Source organism: Mchenga conophoros, linkage group LG19 (genome assembly GCF_057382185.1).
Source record: "Mchenga conophoros isolate Kocher_MC1m ecotype Shallow Benthic linkage group LG19, M_conophoros_male_GT1.1, whole genome shotgun sequence".
NCBI classification, from domain to species: Eukaryota; Metazoa; Chordata; class Actinopteri; order Cichliformes; family Cichlidae; genus Mchenga; species Mchenga conophoros.
This window is the reverse complement of record NC_140544.1, coordinates 16,583,358-16,589,114: the sequence shown is the minus strand read 5'-3', so window position 1 is coordinate 16,589,114 and position 5,757 is coordinate 16,583,358. Positions and strand designations below refer to the sequence as shown.

The 5,757-nt window shown below is 51.3% G+C and overlaps 1 long non-coding RNA gene across 1 annotated transcript; it reads left to right on the top strand.

Moving 5' to 3' along the window:
* Positions 1-5,060: 5,060 nt before the first annotated feature.
* Positions 5,061-5,538, top strand: LOC146551964 (uncharacterized). Its single transcript, XR_014890074.1, has 2 exons — positions 5,061-5,184; positions 5,488-5,538. It is a non-coding gene; the product is annotated as an uncharacterized LOC146551964 (long non-coding RNA).
* Positions 5,539-5,757: the final 219 nt, after the last annotated feature.

Here is a 5,757-nt window from a genome sequence, read left to right as displayed (position 1 = left end):
CAGGGGGTCGACCCGGAGGTCGAGAGCATAGCAGGTCAGAGGTCAAAAGTTCAGGGGGCCGGCACCGACGGCAACGATGTCCAGCTGACGGCCCGGAAAGCGGCCGGCGATCCCGAGGGGCAAAACGAGGCTTGGGCGACAGCAACACAGCCGCAGAACCAGGCGAGGCCGACATAGAAACAGAGGCCGAAGCCGGACCAGGCGAGGCAGCAGCAGAGGCCGGACCAGGCGAAGCAGAAGCAGATGCAGAGGCCGGACCAGGCGTAGCAGATGCAGATGCAGAGGCCGGACCAGGCGTAGCAGATGCAGAGGCCGAGGCTGGACCAGGCGTAGCAGATGCAGAGGCCGAGGCTGGACCAGGCGACGGCGAAGCAGGAGCTGAGGCTGGGCCAGGCGACGGCGAAGCAGGCGCTGAGGCTGGGCCAGGCGACGGCGGAGCAGAAGCCGAAGCCGGGCCAGGCGAAGCAGGAGCAGAAGCCGAAGCCGGGCCAGGCGAAGCAGGAGCAGGTGCTGAGGCTGGACCAGGCGTAGCAGAAGCAGAAGGTGGCTGGACGGGCTCCTCGGGCCCTCCAGCAGACGTGGCAGGTTGCTGGACGGGCTCCTCGGGCCCTCCAGCTGACGAGGCGTGAGGCTGGATGGGCGGCTCAGGCCCCCCAGTAGGCGTGGCATGGTGCTGGACGGGCTCCTCGGGCCCTCCAGCAGACGTGGCAGGTTGCTGGACAGGCTCCTCGGGCCCTCCAGCTGACGAGGCGTGAGGCTGGACGGGCGGCTCGGGCCCCCCAGCAGACGTGGCATGGTGCTGGACAGGCTCCCTGGGCCCTCCAGTTGATATGGCCCGAGGCTGGATGGGCTCCTCGGGCCCTCCAGCCGGAAGAGACGGCTGAAGCAGAAGGCAGTCTGAGGCAGAGAGAAAGCTCACGCCATTCCTAGCAGGCCGAGAAGCAACCTGTACAGCAGACGTGGCATGAGGCTGAACGGGCTCCTCGGGCCCTCCAGCAGGAAGAGACGGCTGAAGCAGAAGGCAGTCTGAGGCGGAGAGAAAGCTCACGCCATTCCTAGCAGGCCGAGAAGCAACCTGTACAGCAGACGTGGCATGAGGCCGGACGGGCTCCTCGGGCCCTCCAGCTGCCGTGGCTTGAGGCCGGATGGGCTCCTTGGGCCCTCCGGCTGACACGGCGTGAGGCTGAACGGGCCCCTCGGACCCTCCAGCGGAGACAGGAGGCTGAACGGGCCCCTCGGACCCTCCAGCTGCCGTGGCTTGAGGCCGGACGGGCTCCTCGGGCCCACCAGCTGACGAGACATAAGGCTGGACGGGCAGCTCGGGCCCTCCAGTGGAGACAGGAGGCTGAACAGGCCCCTCGGACCCTCCAGCTGACGAGGCAGGAGGCTGGACGGGCTCCTCGGGCCCTCCAGCTGTTGAGGTATGACCAGCAGGGGTAGAGACCACCGGCTGGACAGAAGGCTGAGCAGGTGATGGAGCAAATGACTGAGCTGCACAGTGGGTTAAGGGCTGGGCTAACGGAAGCACAGGAATGTCAGCTACTGGCCGGGCTGCTAACAGGGCTGACGACCGAACTACCGACTGAAAGGCATGCAGTGGCGATGGCGGTGTGGATTGCAGGCCGAATTCTCCTGAGCCCTCAGTAGAGACAGGGACGGGTGCAGGAGCATGCCGGACACTAGCCACTCCCACCCGAGGAGTAGGTACGGGTGCGGAGACGGGCTGTATCCTGGCTGCCCTCACCCTAGGGACCAGAACAGGTACCGGCAACGGCTGGGCAACTGCCCTTCCCACCCGAGGAGCAAGTACGGGTGCAGAAAGGGTCAGAGCCTCAGCCGGCCTGGAAACCAGAGCGGGAGCCAACTGGGCCTCAGTCTCCCCCACCCGAGGAACAGACACGGGTGCAGAGGTACGCTGGGCCCGAGTTGCCCCGGGAGGAGAAACACGAGCAGGAACGGGAGTAGGCTCAGAAAAAACAGTCGCAGAAACGGCAGGCTCAGGGTCAACATATACAGGGTCGACAAAAACGGATCTATCAAAAATGAACCCGCCGTCCACTTCATGTTTAGCAGTCTTAGCATTTGCAGTCCTACAGCAGCTTAGCTGAGCCTGATGGCTAGCATCTCCAGTGCAAACAGTCTCATAATTAGGCTTCTTAGAAGCATAGTTCGTGGCATGATCAACGCACAGAGAAGCGGGATAAGTTTGCAAAGGGATAGGATGGTCCGTGGAAGACTCGGCCGAAATATTCTCAGTCTTAGCAACATCAAAATCATAAACAGTCTCATTATAGCCGGGCTCATGAACTGGTAAGGCAGTGTTAGCTTTAATATTCTCCTGAGAAGAAACATGAGGAGCCAAAATATAGTCACTCACTTTCGTTTGTGGTGCGGAGCGTCGGTGGCGCGCACGCCGCTTTTTCTTGAGAGTGGAAGACGGCGGAGCAATGGGTGGAAGTCCCTGGTAACTCCGGGGACCCCCGAGAGCCAGTCGAGTTCCACAGAAAGAGTGCTCGTGCTCTGGAATGAGCCATGGCTTCCACTGGAGCTCCTCCTCCAATAGAGCGCTGAATATTGACTGACGTTCGTCGTAGTCCAAATCTATGGCGTCCAGTGCTTCCTCGCACTGGACCGTGGCAAGAGTGTGGCAAGACTGTGACGAGGGTGTGGAAACTGATGAGCTGAGAGGTGGCGACGCTGTGGCGAGTCTCAGCGAACCGACACGAACCGTCTCAGGCTCGTAAGGCAGCGGCAGTGATTCCTGTTCGCGGTTTTGATGCTGCTGCAGTGGCAAAACTGTGCGAACAAAATCCTGCACATCCTCCGACAATCCCGCCGCATAAGCAGGATATGCAGACAGAATCTGTTTTAGCTTAACTCCGATTGACACCTTCTCATTCTCCTGTCTGCACGCGGAGTAGCAAATCCACTGTCCACGGAGAATGGTCACCTGAGTGCTGAACTCCCAAAAGTCCTCCTCAAAAATTTTATTATATGCAACATTCTCTGAGTTGAATAAATGAGTTTAACATTTAAACCTATTTTCTGCACATTCCAGCATATAAAATAAAATATTTTTTTTGTTTACACTCACTCTTTCAAATAGATGCAAGTAAAACACAGCAGAACATAAATAAAGTCAAAGACTCAGCGGTCCTGTTGCTCTATTTTCACCTGTAAAGCAGGACTGCGGTAGGCGGAGGTTTACCCTGGTGCAGGTGTGCAGAGGTCAGTGGAAGGATACGGCAGTGTCTCTGTGAGTTTCCCATTACGTCGTTGCGCTCTCGGTGCTTCCTTGGAAGTTTAGGGGTTCTTTTCGCTGTAAAAAGAAGTTTTCTTCCCACGCACGATGGACGCTAATGTTTTTGTCACTTTTTATGGAATCAAACTCAAAGTAAGGTCAGTACTTCCACGCTTTAAACGCTGCACGCTCATACTCTCTCCCACAATCGATATGTGATCCATTGTTGATCTGCACACAGCTGTTGTCACTAACGGCGCACTCGCTTACGTCACTGTCGTGAGACATTCTCGCAAAACATCACGGTTTTAGTAACGCAGTAACGCAGCGTTCCTACGGGAAAGTAACGGTAATCTAATTACCGTTTTTGCAATAGTAATCCCTTACTTTACTCGTTACTCGAAAAAAGTAATCAGATTACTTTTTTCTCTGGCTGTTAGTTTTGTAACACCTGCAGGGTTTGACAACTTACACCTTTATCATCTTTATATGAACTGTGTTGACCTCATGTAATTCTCACTACAGCTCCACACAACTTCAACCTGAACCTGAGCAGAGGGTTAATAAGATGGTAAGTGGAGGCACCTCAGTGTGGGTGTGCAGGGCCCTTAGAAGGCTAAATGTTTTAGTCTGAGTCAGGCTTAAAGTAATTATGTGTTATAGTTGTACATGTACGTAAATCATGCCAGGTACTGCAAATCATGCCGGGTCTAAACATAGCCATGATTTCAGTTCTACATTAGTTTGGTTTTAGATATTTATTATTCCTATTTTAAATAATGTTCTGGATTACATGGATCTAAAACTTGTCAACCTCAGTAATGAAGTGCATTGGGGAAAATACCCAGCAAACCGCTGTTTGAACTCTGATCAGAGAGGGAGTGAGCATGAGTTAGTCAGAGAGAGGATTTGCGTTTGTGCATTTGTGATGTGAACTGCGCACATACAGTACGGCTCAGTGTGTGAGTGAGCACGCGCGCGCGCACACACACACACACACACACACAGGTATGCACACTCACACAGACACAGACAGACAGACAGAAGCGGTGATGCAATGTCTGCGAAACCTTTTCCAGACTTCTTCAAACGAACCCAGTGTAGGTTTTTCTTGCTCTAATGCACCATTCAAGGGTATTTGATTTGCAGTCCCTACAACCACCAATCTCATACCCCCGCCCCCACCTGCAATGACTGACTGGAGCTCTGATGACACTCAATGAAACGTCTGCACTATTGTTCTGTTTCTACTTCCTAACAATGTGCAGCTTGTCAGTACTATTTTCTGTCATTTGTACACTGAATTATAGCTGTTTTATTTATTTTTAATTTTTAATTATTTTTTTTACTAGTAAAAAATAATTTCCTGAAAGTTCTACAGTCTCAGTAATAGTGGGTGGTTTGTTATAATCTTATTTGATGTGTCATTGTCTCTTCTGTGTCCTTTGGTTTTCCTCTGTTCTTTGCTCTTTTCTTTCTTCTTTTGTATTTGCATGTTGTCCATGTCTCCTGTGTCACCTCATCTGGGTCTGTGTTTGTCACCGTGTCCTTCTGTGCCCTTCATTGTAGCTATTTCCCTGTTTTATGTGGAATGTATTTATCTCCTGTATCTTTAGACATGATGTCCATCGTTTTTGTGAGTTTTCCCAGAGGGAGTATTATAAAACATGGATGTAGCTGATGCAGAGTTACCTGTGTTCTGCCAGGTCAGGGCAGCTTCTTTTGTTTGAATGCAAAGACATCTACAGGAAAATTACTGTTTTTATGCTGCCACTGCTGGGTGCAGTAGCTCCACCACCCCACTAGGGGGAGGAAGCGGGTTTGTGTACTCAAGTTTCTCTAGTAAATATAGGAAAAGTTCATGGAGTCTGGCCAAGTTGATACCAGCACACAAAATATTAGCTCTGAAGTTGGCTGTACTGGAGCATGAGAAATATATGCTTGTAAGTACGATTATATTCGGTGTTCATGTTAAGCATGTGATGTAAAATGGGTTGTTGACTCTCATATTTGAAGCCGGCATGTTAGCTGCATTGCCGATGCTAATTGTGTTAGCATGTCAATAGGAAATTCCATTGTGTGTTAGCATCAAGCTAGCGGGATTTGGAGTTAACATGTTTTCATTTATTTTTCTTGGTTATACCAGCTATAGTTCAAGTTGCTAAGTCTTCAGTCTGTACTTTGTAATGTGAGAAATATATTATGTTCCAGATGTATGTTTTAATATGCTTTTCTTATGTTTGTAGTTTTACAGTGCCTTCATTAGGGAGACAAATAAACCCTGCAATGAGAACTGGAAGCCTTTGCCTCTCCTTTTGAAGAACTGTTTATCTATCTGCCAAACTGGGCATCAACGTACAGGGAGGGCAGAACACACATGGAGTTTCCTATTGACATGCTAACACAATTAGCATCGGCAATGCAGCTAACATGCCGGCTTCAAATATGAGAGTCAACAACCCATTTTACATCACATGCTTAGTGGCAGCACAGTCTTGCTCTATGTATGATTCAGT